Below are 17,424 nucleotides of genomic sequence, written 5' to 3'. Positions count from 1 at the left end.
TCTCAAAAAGGGGGAAGAATGAATCCCAACTGTTTCCTCTTGCCCTTTTGATTGAGAGAGCAGTAAGTCAGCAGGAGAGGTGCGGTTCTTAACAAGGAGGGGTGTAGAAGCTGACTCGAATCCTTCTACAGGCAAAACAGAAAAAGAAAAGGGAAGAGGCTGATGTGAAGCAACACTAATCAGAGCTGATTATGGGATATGAATGGGCTCATTGATGAGAGCAGACACAACAAAGAGATTAGGCAATAGAAGGGAAAACCCTGTACCAGGGTGAAGGAAGTTGGTTTTATGACCTAGGAGGTCCCTTTGAAATCTAATTTGTTTTATTCTGCAGCTCCATGCTGTAGCTCCATGCACGGATAATTGGAAATATCCTGAGCTGCAAGGCTCCCTGATTTTTTGCTTTAATGGAGCTCTGTCTGACCTCCCAGTGTTAGGAGACCACAAAGCTCTACCAGTGGAAGCTTTTAGCAAACATTAGGCTGGGGTGGGGTGGGGGCAGGGAATAAACTTTGGAACTTAGCAGTGTTGTATAATGGCTTTGTTAACTGGGAGTAGAGGCAAACGAGTCGTCTTAGTTATAGTTAACTATAAGCATATAGTTAACTTACAGTTGGGAGATAGGATGGATACGTACAATAGCCTTCTATTGGTAACACCTCTATCTAAAAAAAAACAAAAAATAAAACATTCTGAGCAACTTCACTTTTTTTGGCAAATAGATCTGTGTTGCCTAGGGATACATAAAGCCTTTGTGGTGACAAAGATAATTGCAGACCGTCTCTGTGATAGAGCTTTTCCCCCCCTGCAGTATGGACATGGGGAATGAAGTATAGCATGTTTCTGTAAGAGACAGCACCAGAGACAGAGCACAGCTCGGCAGTGGTACACTGGGAAGGAAATGGCTTAGTGCTGCTCTCACTTTGATGGCAGCATTTTTGAAAATGCATCTCAGTTAATCTGTTTGAAGCAAAAAGGAAAGAGTACGGAGAAGAAAAGAGGAGCAAAGGTAGGATGGCCACTTATGGATCACCCCAAAACAGGGCAAAGGAGGACATGGATTTGCATAAAATGTACATATACTCATCTAAATGTATATATGCCAATTTACAAATAATTTTTGTGTTTTAAATAAGAATATACAATACATAATGGGAAAAACTGACCAGGGAACCTGTGTGCTGGCTTAGTTTGATATCCAGACGTTAACTGTTGATTATTTTTTTCATTTCATCCTATACTGCCCAATTGCTGAAGCTGTCTGGGCGGTTCACAACAATTCGCAAGATAAAATACAGCATAAAGTTGAAGGGCAATTTCCAATCTGGATCAAAAATGGACTGAAACAAATTTCTCATGCATCCCTAGGTAATGATTGTAAAGGCTTGTACCTGGCATCTATTGGCAGAAAGGAATCTGGGATCTATTGGAAGGTCATGGTAAAGTACTGGGTGCACTAAAGGCTACAGAGCTGAATAGGAATGGGGGATTCAGGGAGCCTGGAGGATGCAGTCAAAGAGGTCATACACCAGTTTACTGGGGACCATGGGTGGTAGGGTGCTGTGGAACCCATATCCTGCTTGTGGGTTCTTGGTCAACAGCTGCTTGGCCACTGTATGAACAGAGTGCTGGGGTAGATGGACCCTTGGTGTGATCCAGCATGGCTGTTCTTGGGATAGCATACAGAAGGCTGAAACTCTTATTTTGCTCTGAAATAACCAGACATCTTTTAAATGCTAGTGTCTAACCTGAAAGTAATTTAAGTGCGGGTGCTGTCCTACTACTATAGCAAATTTGTATTGCCTGACATATCTGTGCCATGTGCATATGTAAAAACAAATGCCTTCCTTTGCCAGCCCCTAATGACAGAACAAGTATTTTAATACTGTTGCAAAGTAGGGCTTATAGACAGCAGTCCGACTCATAGTTATTTGCATTTAGGTCCCACTGAAATCAATGTAACTTATAATAAACTTGGATAGGATTGTGGACTTTTTAAAAAATGCTGAAGTAAAAGCAGTCTTCTTCTTTAGGTTAAACTGAAGCAGAAACTTTTCTCCCCCTTGAGCTCATGTCTAATATTGGAGCTGGGCTGAACCAGGAAAGTTTTGGGTTTTTTTCGCCATTTAGGTGTAAAGTAGGCAACCCACCACTGCTTTATTTGCAAGTACATGTTTCGCAAAGGTTTGGCCCTTAGGAGTAAAGTTCTGATTTTAAATTCAGTTTTATGACCATTGAGGGAAGAAAGTTACATTAACACGTGCTGTCCATCAGATCTGGCAGTCATCTCCCCACTTCCAAAATCCCTTTTCTCATCTTCACTGTGTCACTAACTTGTATTCGAAATCTCAGCAGTTTCTTTAGACATTGCATACTGGTTAAACAATATCTTGGGAATTCACTGGAATTAATTCTGAGAAATTTGCATTAAGCTTTGAAGGGGGAAAATGCTTCCATATTTGTGAATCCTAAACTGTTGGTTACAGTAGTGAAGTGATTAGCAAAAAGTTGCTAAGAAAGCTTATTTGTTTTGTTGTTTATTCGTTCAGTCACTTTTCCGAGTCGCCGTTTTGTCCAGAAATGGCCCCCAATGTTACTTAAAATTTTAAAACAATTTAAAAACTTTCAAACAGCACACACAGCAAAAATAAGACCAGGAGAAAAATTATCTTAAAAACAGAGAGGGGAAATACTATATTTATACAGCAATCCTATGGTCCCTAGGAGGATGTCCAAGGGAACATAACGTATAGTGGGTTTCCCTTTTATTATTATTATTATTATTATTATTATTATTATTATTATTATTATTATTTATATAGCACCATCAATGTACATGGTGCTGTACAGAGTAAAACAGTAAATAGCAAGACCCTGCCGCATAGGCTTATATTCTAATAAAACCATAATAAAACAATAAGGAGGGGAAGAGAAAGCAAACAGGCACAGGGTAGCGTAAACAGGCACTGGGTAGGGTAAAACTAACAGTATAAAGTCAGAACAAAATCAAGATTTAAAAGCTTTAGGAAAAAGAAAAGTTTTTAGCTGAGCTTTAAAAGCTGCGGTTGAACTTGTAGTTCTCAAATGTTCTGGAAGAGCGTTCCAGGCATAAGGGGCAGCAGAAGAGAAGGGACGAAGCCGAGCAAGGGAAGTGGAGACCCTTGGGCAGGCGAGAAACATGGCATCAGAGGAGCGAAGAGCACGAGCGGGGCAATAGTGTGAGATGAGAGAGGAGAGATAGGAAGGAGCTAGATAGTGAAAAGCTTTGTAGGTCAACAGGACCTTTCCAAGGCCATAGACACAGCTATCGCCTCAGGAGGGGAAAGCCGAGTGACGATTTTCCTTCCCCTTCCAGCTGCTATGGAAAGCACTGCGGCACCTTCTCTTCCAAGATCACAACAGTGGGGCAGTTTGCACTAACACCATGACTTCAACAAGCCATGGTAGATTGTTGAGAGCTGCAATACATGCCAGGAGCAATTTGCATAATCACTGCCAGGCTGCAGTTTATTGTGCTGGCCAAACCTGGGCAGTATGACTTGTAAAACTGAACAACCCTCAAATAACCCTTGGGCTGTTATAGGATTATTTGAGGGTAGTTTAATCTCCAAAAAGCCATGCTGCTTGGGTTTGGCCAACTCGATAAGCCACAGCGCCTCGGTGATTATGCAAATTGCACCCAGCAGGCACTAGAGCTCTCAACAAGCCACGATGGCTTGTTTAACCCACAGTGATCATGTGAACTGGGTCAGTGTCTTTGAAAAAGGTTGGGGAGGGTGAAAAGAGCACATTCTGGTGGCAGGGGAGAATGGTGAGTGAGTGAGTGAGCTCAGAGGCCATCTAGCTCTAAATTAAAAAAAAAAAAGAGAACTGGGAGGCCGTAAAAGCGTCTGCTGCTCCTCAGAGCAGACGGAGGATTCCAAGTTCAGAGCTTTCTGTGTATAGAGCATCAACTCCTTAGGGTTGTGCTCTTAAAACACTTGATCCAGCAGGAGAGGTGGGTAACAAATAAATAAAATTATTATTATTATTATTATTATTATTATTATTATTATTATTATTATTACTATTATTATTATTATTATTGCCATGTAGAACAAAAAAAAGTTTTAACAGTCTCCCTAAAATTGAATGAAGAAGCTAGTTTAGCTTCCTTAGGAAACTGATTGCAAAGCTGGGTAAGAACCCTGTAACAGTAGAACGTCATGAGCTTTTAATGGGCATAACGCTAACAAAGGGTGCCTTACTTCTGCAGCAACAGCTATAATGTTGTACTTAGCGCCTCGGAGCATTGAACAAAAACTGGTCTGTTTCTAGTTTAAACATTCCCATAAAATGTTAAGACCTTTCATGTTAGCTTCTAATGCTGTTAAAGAAAAAGAGCAAGCCTCAAAAACTATCCAGCTAAGAAGATAATCTGAAAATAAGGTCTATATTGAAGATTACCTGTGATACCATTTTCTCTTTAAAACTAACATCAGTGGCAGTCACCAAATCATGCAATGCCCAAGGGGCCCCTGAAGTGAATTTATGCGAATTTTATTTTTCCATAGGGAAGTGGCTCACAGAGTCTTCTTGTCTTGACGGCACTTATTATGGCTTCATACTTGATGTAAACATTTACAGTATATAGACAGAGAAAACATCTATTCCATTTCTGCAACTATATAATTGCTGGGTATAAAATGTTCACAGCTGGCAGCATGTCTAACTGAACCTGTATCCGCCCTCAGTGTGTAAGATGCAGTTACTTTTAGTGCCATCGTACACCAGGGTCAGTTGGAATTGCCCTTCACAGATGGTTAGCTTTCAAGATAGCTCTTTTATTTTATTTTGAGAAACATTCTGAGCTTTCCCAGACCTCTATTCAAAACCCAGGTTAGCTTGAAGGAAATGTATCATTCCTGGTATCAAGTGACTTTTTTTGTTTTTGCAGAGGGATTTAAATAATAGTGTAGAAATGGAGCAGTTGTTGAACTTCTCTTCTTACACTAGATGCATTGCCACGTTCAGACAAAATGTAGGATGGAGTTATATCATGACGGGACATTACACTTTTCCTGCACGTAGAAATCCTTCCATTTTACAAAAGCACACGTGATGCTCACATGCAGAAGCACCTTGCTATAATTATAAACAGTAGACACACACTGTCTAGACTGTATTTGTTGTAGTACATACATATATATTGATTTCTTACATTTACGTCCCACCGTTTCTCCATGGAACTCAGGGTGGCATACATGATTTTTCCTCCTCCTCATTTCCTCCTCAACAAACGTGTGAGATAGGCTGGGCTGAGAGAGAGCGCAACTGCCCCTCGCTGAGCTTCATGACTGAGTAGTGATGTGAACCTTGGTCTTCCCAGTCCTAGTCTTTCACTACACCAATGTTTTGCTCTCAAATATGTATGCTCTGCTCCTACATGAGGATTTAAGTGATTTCCCATCTAGATTACTGCACAGGTATGTGCCTGCTTTGCTTCACTGGTGGCGGACCACCTGTTGTTCTCAGAGCATTCACTTGACCTTTACACATATGTGTGGTGGTTAAGTGTATCAATATGTATGTGGATTTCATTAGTTTTCCTGCATTTTCCACATAGGATAGCACAATGTAGGGGTCCCCCACGTGGTGCCCACAGGGACCCCATGGACGCCCACAATGCTCTCCACTCCCTGCTCCCTTTGTTCTTTTTCCTACCTGCTGCTGAACAGCTGGAAGGAAGAGAAGGAAAGAGTTGATTCCTGGGTGCACCCAATCTTCTTTCATCCACACAGACCTTTCCCCTTTGCTCTCTCTCTCTCTCTCTCTCTCCACCCAATGTCTTTCCTCACTATTTCCCTCCCATCCCTGTCCCTAATTTCCTTCTTTCTCTTCCTCCCTAGCCTTGCTGTTTCTCTCCACTCCCAGAATCTAGCCTCACTATTTCTCGCCCCCTTTATCTTATTATTTGTCTCCCTCCTAATCTCTAGCTTTACTGTTTCTCTTCCCTCTAACCCTTTGCCTTGCTATTTCCCCCTCCCTCCCAGCTTCTAGAGTCATTATTTCTCTTCTCACCACCTCTCTTGACTAGTCAGGCCCCCATGGCAGCCATTATGTGATAGTCATATCCTCCATGGGAGCCACATTGTGATAGTGCCCACAGCAGTGCCTCAAGTTTCCAAATGTGGCCACAAGTCCACTCAGCGCAATTTCTCTCTCTGAACACTTCCCAAAGTGAGGCACATTTGTGCTCTTGCGAATGACAGGAAAAAAAAGAAAAGAAAAAAAATTAAGCTAGTTGCACAGTAAGTACACCCATACTCCCACAGTAAATGCATCCACACTCCCGCAATAATTACACCCATACTCCAGCAGTAATAGCTCTATCTTGTTCAGCCATCATTTTGGAATTTGGGGAGGGAATTAACAAGTGTCAGTTCAAGATGTAATACAGTGAGAGAGTGAAAATGCTAAGTGGAATTTCAACACATACAGAGGGGATATTGATCTGTACTGTCAATAGGTCAAAAGAAAGACAAGTGAATTTGTATACTTGCAAACAACAGAAAAATAAAATGTAAAAAAGCAACCCATTTTTGTATTTTCGAGGCAAAGAAAAATATTGTTTTTTAAACAAGGTTGCAAATGAATTACAACATTTCCAAATGTAATTTCTGTATTGGAGGAGGACAAGAGAGTAGGAAGGCCGTGATAGTGACATGGCAAGGAGCAGCCATGTTTTTCACTGCTCTCACTCGGAGGTTCTGTAGCTGCTTTGGACAAGCCACTCACAAAGCCATCATATTATTATTATTATTATTATTATTATTATTATTATTATATTATTATTATTATTATTATTATTATTATTATTATTATTATTATTATTATTATTTATATAGCACCATCAATGTACATGGTGCTGTACAGAGTAAAACAGTAAATAGCAAGACCCTGCCGCATAGGCTTACATTCTAATAAAACCATAATAAAACAATAAGGAGGGGAAGAGAAAGCAAACAGGCACAGGGTAGGGTAAACAGGCACTGGGTAGGGTAAAACTAACAGTATAAAGTCAGACTGGGTTTGCATGCTATGACAAACTACCCAACAACAAGCCATAGGTTCTCAGGGTGGCTTGTGAGTGATTAATGGACCACACTGAAGAAACCACTCTGGGTTCGGACATCACAACAAGCCACTCTGAAATAGACAAGGGTGATAATCCACGGTGGCTTATGACGTTTTATGAATCAGGTCATTGGGTCAGCTACTCTGGAGAGTGGCCAATGGGGCATTTGGCACACTTGACTGCAAGGTGCTTCTGCTCTGAAGAAGGACTCCTGGCCGGCTGCTCTGGCCTAATGGCCAGGCATTCTCTCTGGATTGCCCCTCCTCAGAGCAAGGCATTCATCTGGCCAGCGGCAGCAGCCAGCCCTTCTGGCAAGGCAAGTGATCCGCTGTCTCCTGTTCTCCACCAGAGGTCTGAATCTTGCTGTGCCCTATGAGTGGGCTGGCCCCACTTGCTTGGAAAAATGTACTGTAACTGATCCAGCAGCCCCTTTTTTCATTGAGCAGTGGCAGAGGCTAGAGTGTCTCTCTCGTCTGCTTTGAAATCCCAGGATGCAAGCTTCCTGCTGTTACTGCCAGGGGGGTGGATGCAAGCTTCCTGCTGTTATTCCAACTCTGCTGAGGGAAGCTGATCTTCCCTTTGCCATGATCTTCTTCCTGGGAGGCAGAGGGGGTGCAACTTCCACTGTTTTTTAGTCCTTTGACTAAGGCAAATGGCAAACTCTTGCCTCAGGTGGAGAGCAGGAGATACAGTGGATTATCGCCTCTCCACCACCAATAGGTCTCCTGCTACTGCTGGCCAGACCCAATGCCTTGCTTTTCTTCTGCTCTAGAAAACCACCGAATCGTGTGTGTCCCGTGCCCCCCCCAACAATAATACTCAGGTATTATGACCAAGGCTGGCATCAAGGGTAGGCAACAGTGATGATGAGAAGGTAATCTCACTGAGGGTGGGCATTGAGGGTGCCTTGCCGAATGCCCCTAAAAAACCTGTAGCAGACACTGATTACAAGTCAGTATCTCCTTAATAAAGGTCTTGCCTTTGAGTCAGATTTTTTGGAAAGGATAAAAGCTGCTTGAGTGTAGATTCTGGGGGAATTGTTGTTTTGAATTTTTCTATTTTTCTTTCCCACTGTAACACACACACACACACACACACACACACACACACACACACAGAGAGAGTTTCATGAAAATTCATTAATCGGTGACATTTAAAGATTCTGTCTGATAGGTGTCTGGAGCAGAGGCCGGCTGCGTACATCAATAGTTTCTTAGCGTCTGGCACTCTGTCAATATTTAGGGGCCTCAGTAACAGCACTTAAATGCAGCGCCTGCTAGCCGTCATGCTCTTAGCATGTCTGTAAGTGTCTGAATGAGCAGATATTAGCACGTCAAGTCCTTTTATGACTGGCAACACTTTAGAAACAAAACACTTAGAAGATAGCTTCACCTCCCTGCCTTTAGTTTCCTTTCTGTCTTTTGGTCCGTTGTTTATCTGATGGAGCTCAAGTATTTCGACTAAATATCTATCCTGCAAAGAGTCCGTTATCAAACAGGACGGTAAGAATGATGTTAGGCACTGATTTATTTAACTTCTCAGCTCAGCTAAGTCTTTATTTCAACACTAGAGAAGTTGAAGGCAATTGAATATCAGATAGAAGGGGCTGGCTTTCTGGTATCTGATTGCAGTCTGGGGATGTATTCTATTGTTGGATTGATTTTGTCCCATGGTGTGGGAGGGAAAAGTTCACTCCAGAATGACACCCCATCTCCTCCACCCAGTTGTGTTCAAAACACAGGCAAGCATTCATTTCCCCCTGGAGCAGGAAGGAAAGCAGCTTGGAGAGGCATTTTAGAATGGGTAATGGTGGAGAATGTTTTTGGGATTCTTATACACATTAGCCCCTGGACTGCATAGTAAATTATAATATTATAAAAAGAGCACTGCTGGATCAAACCAAAGTCCAGGATTCTGTTCCCACTGTAGCCAACCAGATGTATATGGGAAGCCCCCAAGGAGGACATGAGTGCAGTAGCAGCCTCTTACTCATGTTTCCCAGCATACTGGAAGTAATATATAGTCATCATGACTGGTAGCTATTGATAGCCTTATTCTCCATGAATTTGTCTAACCCGCTTTTAAAGCTATCCAGATTGGTGCGTGCCACTGCACGGTGTGGTAGCAGATTCCACAGTTCAACTATCCACTGTGTGAAGAAGTTCTTCATTTTATCTGTTCTGAATCTTCCGCCACTCAGCTTCTTTGGATGACTCTGGGTGCTAGTATTATGAGAGAGAGAGAGAGAGAGAGAGAGAGCTCTGCTTATCCACTTTCTTCATTCCACGTATTTGGACTTCCCCGGTTGAACCTATGAGCAAATGGAATGTTAGCAAATAGTCTAGCTTCTGAAAGGAAAGTGAATGGTCAGTTAGCTGGTAAAAACTTTACATAAGTCCCTGATAGCAGTTTTGCTCAGAGGGCATTTCTCTTAGAAGTTGATTTGCAGACGGAAAAACAAAAAGAGTAAGCCACCAACAGAGAAGTAGGGCCGAAATGCAGTAAAAGAATGCTTTTTATAAATAAATATAAATAAATAAAATATATGTAAAGCCTCCACGTTCAGAGGCAATGTATCTGAACACCAGATGCTGTGGAAATAAGCAGAAGTGGGTTGTTACATGCATGTCATACTGATACGCTGCTTGGAGGTATCTGTCTGGGCACTGCTCAAAACAGATGCTTCCTTCAATGGATCCTTGGTTTCATCTAGGATCTCATCTTATGTTCTTGAATTTAAACAGTACACATTACCTGGCGATCACAATATCATTACCGGTTGCCAACCAGGGGAAAAACATATGGGATGGATCCAGAGGTGTGCAAATGGAAGTCTGCTAGTGAAATGGGGCTCGGACAAAGACACACAACACAGAGGCACACTTCAGCTCCCTGGAAAGACCAACAGGTTGCTCACTCTAATTCAGCTGCAATTTTTACTTTGTGCCTTGCCTATATAGTGCAATTGTCCCTTATAGGAGCAAAATTGTTTCTTAGTTGATTTCCCCTTTTTATAATTCAGTGATTCAGAAGCCTTTTGTTTAACCTGTGTCAAACTATTCCAATACATCCCTAGAAAGCTTTACTGTATTTCCTGCCAGGTAATTTAAGAATCCTGATGTGTAATATTAGCACAGCTTCAGGTAGGTAGCAGTGCAGGAAAAAACAGACTTGGGAACTTTATAGTTATTGGTTCCGACAATAACAGCCTTCAGGAATAAAGCTTGCTTGCTACACTTCTAGTATACTTTATTTAATCTTTTTATGGGACGAGAGAGGGGAGTAAATGAAGAAAATGATGACTTAGGAGGCAGATGTTCACTGTAATTAGTGTCTTCGATTGGGCTGAGTCCGGAGTGGCGGCAGGAGGGGAGGGAGATTCAGGTATAGGAGTCATGTTTGGACTTGGACAGGTTACTGCTTTTTGCCCCTGCCCCCAGTTCCCCCTTTTATTTTTTTGCACACTACTTAGGGATGTGAAAAATCTTCCCTGATATATCTGTGATATATCTTTTTGCGTTGTCAAAAAGTAGTCTTGCACCTTTGTGACATTTATATGCAAAATACACAATTTTAATGAGGGTAGGCTTTTTTTTTAATTGCTATTTTTGCATATTAGTTTGCATGCTAGTATTATCATGCATACTTCCCCATTTTGAGGCATAATCACATGTGGTTCCCACTTGAACAGAACGCAGATGATCTGGCTTAATTATGCATTGATAATATACAGTGGTACCTAAAAGCAAGTGGCTGTCTTGGAGTTATACTTTTTCCTGTGACTGGCAATAGTTTCAGAGGAAAATGACTAGCCTAATCATACACTTTTTGTGTTCCCCAGAATCCTAATTGTGCAAACCTTCAGGTCATACCACCTTTTCAAAAAAGATTAGACCCTGTGAGCTTTTTCCACAGGCTGTTGATCTGCTCTATCTGGATTCAGTTTCATTGCAGAATTGAGATTGGAGTACTGCAGGAGGAATGTTTCTTTCCTGCTTCTCTGCTATATAACCACTAGGTGGCACTGTGGTGCAGTGGAAAAGTGCAAATACACGACAGGGAATGGCACTTCCTTTGACTTTCACAATTAAATGCCACATTTTCCCTACTCTAAAAAAACTTGCCAAACATGCTGCCTAGACATTGAAGTGAAACATCATCTAAAAAAGCCATAAACAACCATGAGTAGGGAATGACAAATACATGACAAATGCCTCCTGTAGAAAACCCTGGAGCAGCATAATAATCCACAAATCCCCACTTAACCTTGTTGTGGTATGTGTTGCAGTCAGCTAGCTTATACTCTCATGTAATATATATTTTATACCAATTATCTTCTACTGAGTTCTTAAGTGATTTCCATGAAATCAGCAGAGATCTTGTGTTATTTCAGAACTTCTAAGGATGAAGAAGGCGTCTTTTCTCCAATCACATCAACTTTTGTTTACACTTACTTTAAGGTCATATCAGTGACTGAATGGGCAGTCATTTAGCCACGCTCTTCCCGTTAGTAATAATGAAGGTTTAATCAATTTGTTTAAAACTTACATTCATAATAAAGAGAAAACATGTTCAGGCTAAAGCAATGTTAGAGTATATTATTTCTTATTTTACAAGTAAAGTAAGAACCACTGTTTTTCAAGCATTGTTTGGTTAAATTAAATAGCAGCTTCTTGCTTATGATGCTGTAGGAATATATTTCTAATTTCTAACCATCTTCTAGACAACCTAGCAAAACAAAGTTTATTACACTTAGGGTGCAATCCTATGTATGTTTAGACAGAAAAAGTTTATTTATTTTATTCAAACAGTTTTATAGTTCCACCTCACCATTTCCAGCAACATGGCGCTTTACAATAACACATAAAAACAGTTTCCATTAAAAGCCCTCAATCCACATTAAAATGCAAACCACCACTCCCCCAAACTCTTGTGTACACAGACATTTAAAACAGTGTACAGTGGGAGCCTGTCTAACTTCCACTGGCAAATCATTCCATAGCTGGGGGACAGAAACCGAAAAAGCCCTGCCCACCGCACATTCTAATTTATAGCACAAGGGACCATCAGAGCACCCTGCTCCTGTGAATGAGCAGCTCGTAGTGGGACACCAGAGCAAGGCGGGCACTCAAGTACCCAGGGCCTAAGTGGTGCAGGGCTTTATATACAGTCAATAAAACCTTGTGGCGCCCCCTAGCAGCCACTGGCAGTCAGTGGAGCTCTCGAATCACCAGAGTGATAGAAGACCACTTTGGGAGCCCCTTGACCAATCTGGCTGCCACGTTTTGCACGGCCTGTAGGCGCTGGATTTGCTTCAAGGGAAGCCCTGTATACAGGAGGTTGCAATAATCAAGGCTGAAGGTGACCAGGGCAGGGCATGCACTGCACTGGTGTGATCAGCCTCTGACAGAAAAGGGCAAACTTGGCACAGCATATGTAGTTGGTAACAACAGCTCTGGACCACAGCCCCCACCTGTGATGACACGGTAAAGGACTGGCAGAGGATGACACCCAGGTCTCGAGCCTCTGTCACAATCCTTGGTCAGATTCCAGTCTGGGTGGGGAATGCTGGGAGTTGTGAGACTTTTTATATCTAAACATGGATAGGATTGTGCCCTTAAACCTTTTCTACAAGTAATATTAGGGGAAAGCCAGTGGCTCAATTTTTTTAATTGCAAAGAGGTCAAACACAGGAGCACCACTGCCGCTCCCACAGCCACTTCAGAACTCCAGTGGGATGTTCACTGCATTTATATGAGGTTTTCAACAGTGTAGGCAAATCTGAGTAAATATCCAAAACTGGGAAGCACTTCATCTTCCCAGGGAGGGAAATTGGATACAAACCTACTTGCTCATGAAGGCCATCAATCAAAGCCCTCCTGTATATTCTCTCATCCCCAGCAATATATTTGCAATCATGTATTTCATATATTGTCTAGTTGGGGGTATTAGAATTGCTTCTTTCTAATTATCCCCAAGAACTTCAGCTGGCCAGTCTTTGTTGGTGAATGCCCATATGACCTCTCCCAAGAGAAATGTGTTCTTGTTTTGTGTTGAAAAAAAGCAAAGGGAGAATTTGTGTTAATAAATTTATTCTTGCATCCTGAGAACTTGTTTCTCTTCTCGGTGGATCTTGTTTTGTGTTGGCCTCTTTAGAGTCATGTCTAGGTATGATCTAGGTATCATCAGATAAAAACGCAACTAATTTTTTTAAAGATCTTTCAAACTCCATGTCTGTGTCAAGGGGATTCTGTAAGCTTTGTATTATATTCAGTTATCAAAAAGCCTACTGGTTTAAGACCAGAGCGAAGGCCATCTCATGTTGATTAAAGCTCCACAAAGCTAGGAATGCCTTAAGAGATGTTCTCAGTGTTCAATAATGATGTTCTGTGATGTCACAAATGTGTTTGCTAACAAGTCATCTTCCATGCACCTACATTTTTCCTTAGTTTTCCAGGCTCAAATCCAGATGGGGAGTATAGAGGGTAAATTGCAGGCCATGTGTTTGTCTGTGTCATGATAGGGACCACAGCAAGGGCAAAAAGTTACAGCCCCCGATTTCCCCATGCTATGGTCCAATATATGTAGTAATGACTCTGTCCAGATAACATACTAAGCCCCAGTAGTTAAGCATTTTGAGCTAAACATTATGGCTTAGTGTGTCATGTGAACCATTCCTAACCATGGTGGCTACATAACCATGTTTTAAACATGTTCACTAACCATTTGCTCCAAAAGGGTTAGTGGCCTAACCACAGCTTAGTGTGTTGTGTGAACAGGCCCATTATGTAGTTTGGCCTGAGAAGTCACATTCTATAACTAAAAGAATAGGAATTGCACATAGAATCCATGAGACTTGGTCTGCAACATAGAATCCCTCTGAAAACACTGGTGTACTGGCAGCATTCTGGCCTCATTTTGATCATGCACAAAATAACTTTGCCGTGGGCTCTAAAGGGGCACGTTTTAACTTGCTGTACCTGTGGAAATGTTATTAGATCAGTTTGAAATTTTGCACAATCATTGATCTCATTGACTAGATATGAGCTCAACAGATGTCATTTTCATAAGCAATAGAGTTTTGAGGCTTGTGCTCATGGAAACCATTCTTTTCCTACTCACCTTAATTAAACGGGCACCCATGTCCTTTAATGTACTTGCAATATTAACAGCCATGGGCTCCTGGGAGATGGGAGATGCACATGTGGTTAGATTTTCCCAGAGGATTTACTTTGAAGTTTATAGGGGATCTAACATTTCTTTTAAACAGCACATAATGTGTATGAAAGATAACATTATGTGCATTCTGAGGACATAGACTATGAACTAGACATTAGCATTTTTTGATAATAAAAAATAGCCATATGATCAAACTTTCAAAATACGGAGGTTTCTAACAAGATTAATAAGTTGTATTACAGATTTTAGAATTTAATTTTTTCCCTAACTAGAGAAGAAGCGCATAACATCCTCCTCATAAGATATATAGTATATTTTATTACATTACAAGAGATTATTTTAATTCATAAAGTAATTCTTTGTAATTATAATTCCCTTCATTTATTTCTAATTCAGACTTCTGTTGATATGGTTCCGTAATTTCTTTTGGTTTGGCTCCTGAAAAACATTTTTACTATAGATTGCCCATATGCCTATACATTTCCTTTGTCACTTTTATAATACTGCTTTTTTCAAAGTGTTTTATCCATGATATTCAACACATTTTATGTTGTGCATTTGATGTGAGCAAGGATTTTTGTACCTCCTATAAGAATTAGAAATGTTGACGAAATCATAATAAAGAATTTTAAAATTGTATTTTAAATGTTTTTGGACAAATCATCTAAAAGTACCTGTAATGTAGCAAATGCTGTGTTTGTCATTTATGCAAAGCAATTTGTGTTACATAATGTTTTTTGCTTTCTCTTCTTTTCTTTTCGTTTCCAAACATCTACTTTACGGCTTGTTGGGGAGAGCAGCATCGGCTGGAATATTTCCTTCCATCTTGCAAGAGACTGGGCAAATCGGCTGGAATGAAACCTTCATTTCTGTATATCTGGCTTGAAATGCAGCATATAAAAGGTATTGTCTCTCCCTACCCCCCCCCCCCCCTTTGGATCCAATAGTGAAAATCGACAAGCAAGTATTAGCCTGCTTGCCAAACCACCTGTAGCTTCACAACAGAAAATGCTTTGGCAACTCACTCTTTACCATATCCAGTTGGAGACAGTTGAATAGCTGACATTTGTGTGCCTGCAGAACCTCTTAGCACCCTAAACCTCAGGTCTGCAGGAAAATGTAATAACTATTCACCTGAAGAGAGCTCGGTTCAAATGGAGATTAAATCAGAAATGAAAAGAGTTTGGCAGAAGGAGACAGTTCTGCTGTTGACATTTGTCAGCTTCACCCAAGTACCTTACGAAATTTTCCATGTCATTTGAACGCTGTTTAAAAGGACTTGTTTCTGGGGTGCTGCAAGACACATTGAATTATGGCTGAGCTTTATTTGGAGCCGTGACAAAACATATGAGGATGCATTGGTTGGAGTGGTGGAGGTTTACTGAGTAACACAAGCAAAAACACAGCTCCCTATAATCTATATTTTGGCAGAGAGGGGTAACAAAGGCAAGGGTTGCAGAGGGAGAATAATGGCAAACAGAATTACTCATATTTAGGTTTAGTTTCGGCAGGGTGGTTGACTATATAGAGAAGTATTAGTAAGGCTATATTCTCAAATAAGGTAGACCAATGTATGTAAGCAATTTGCTTTGCTGGCATATTCTGGGTTAGGTTGAACTATGAGAAATCTAAAGTAACCTAGGATATATGAATTAGCAAAACCTGAGCTAATCAAGGTTCTCTGATTTCTACCTGAAAGCTTGTTCCAACCTGTGTCCATATCAGATTGTAAGTTTTGGGTTCTTTCCTCCCCCCCCCTTTTCATGAAAAAAATAGTGCATATTTTCAAGCACTTTTTCCAAACGTAAGCTTCAATTGTACTCATTTTTGAAATTTACTCATATGTACCTATTTTCTCCCATTCATGAAAACCTATTTGTGCACAATTGCGAAATATATGTATTTTCTTCATGTGTATTTTTCAAATGGATGTATTTTTCAACCTCATTTTGGGGGCGGGGTTCAAATCACTTCGCAAGCTTGGAAATGTACAGAGTTCAACAGCAGATTGGTTTAGGGTGCATTTTCAGGTCTGGGAGGTGTGAATTGGATAAATTCTGCTCCAAAATGAATGGAAACAAATTCCTCCTACATTCTTACAGTAGCCTGAAAAAGAGGGATAAATCTGTTTTGCTCTATTAAACATATAAGCCAGCCAATTGCATTTCAGGGTTTTGTAAAACAAAACAAAAAACATTCAATTTGTAATTCATATAAGACTATGTTGCTTTCCATTTTGAAATTTCAATATTACTGCGTCCTTGAGAGCAATCAGTATAGTTGCCTTCAAGTTGATAAGGCCAGGAAATTTCTCTGTGTGAGGATGTTACCCTCATGGGGATGGAAGAAGTATTTTGACTGATCTTGTTGATGCTGCTCTGTCTAGAACCTGTATTTGTTGCAGCTTTGAGAAGTTTTTGATTTGTTTTTCCCCTGTCTCTGGCCTAATTAATTTTATGAGGCTTCCCTATGGACATAATTTATATGACAAATGAATTATAGTAGCAGTCACTGATGTCGTATGAAACTACTTGTTTATGGTAAATTTAATGTGCTCGTGCATTCTATCCCTCTATAAACTCTGATCTACCCATGAACATCTCTTTTCTTTCTCTTTCTGTACTTTCCCCACCCGCAATAAGTGTGATTTTTGTAATTGTTTTATTCATAGGGTAAAAAAAATGAAACCCAAAATAATTATTTATCTGTAGATTTAATTAGTTTCCCATACCTGAAACACTTTTAAATAACATTGTGAATAATACAGAATCCTTCTGCCACATCAAATCCTATGTCATCAGTCTTCAGTTTAATGCAGTACAAAGGAGTTAGTCATTCTCTGTGTTAGTAAAGTTGGGGTCTACTGACCAGATGCACCAAGAACAAAAATAGGTTGAGTGGAAAGGCTGGAGTGAATTACTATAGCTCGGAGGAACCCTGAGCCATGCAGGAAAACCTTTTCAAATCTGCAAGCCAGCAGGGATTTAGAGTTAAACAAGAGACCCCTAGGAGGGTGTGATAGTTGTTTTGTCCAATAATGTGACAGCATTGAACTCTGATATCATTGGCTAGCTAGCAAATCAGAAAATGATGACTGAAAAATTACATCTCAATAACACCAGCTGGTT

The 17,424-nt window shown here is 40.6% G+C and overlaps 1 protein-coding gene across 6 annotated transcripts in view; it reads left to right on the top strand.

Moving 5' to 3' along the window:
• ZBTB20 (zinc finger and BTB domain containing 20) overlaps positions 1-17,424 on the top strand; it is a 584,371-nt gene that overhangs the window by 371,251 nt on the left and 195,696 nt on the right. For 5 of the 6 annotated variants that reach the window (XM_063126937.1, XM_063126938.1, XM_063126936.1 and 2 more), the window contains one exon: positions 15,097-15,199. The gene's annotated coding sequence lies outside the window, so the exon portion shown is untranslated. Of the gene's footprint in view, positions 1-15,096; positions 15,262-17,424 lie in introns of those variants that run through there. The other variant, XR_010025479.1, reaches the window with a different exon arrangement.

Source organism: Elgaria multicarinata, chromosome 5 (genome assembly GCF_023053635.1).
Source record: "Elgaria multicarinata webbii isolate HBS135686 ecotype San Diego chromosome 5, rElgMul1.1.pri, whole genome shotgun sequence".
Taxonomy (NCBI): domain Eukaryota; kingdom Metazoa; phylum Chordata; class Lepidosauria; order Squamata; family Anguidae; genus Elgaria; species Elgaria multicarinata.
The sequence above is the reverse complement of the archived record's forward strand: the minus strand, read 5'-3'. Positions and strand labels throughout refer to the sequence as shown.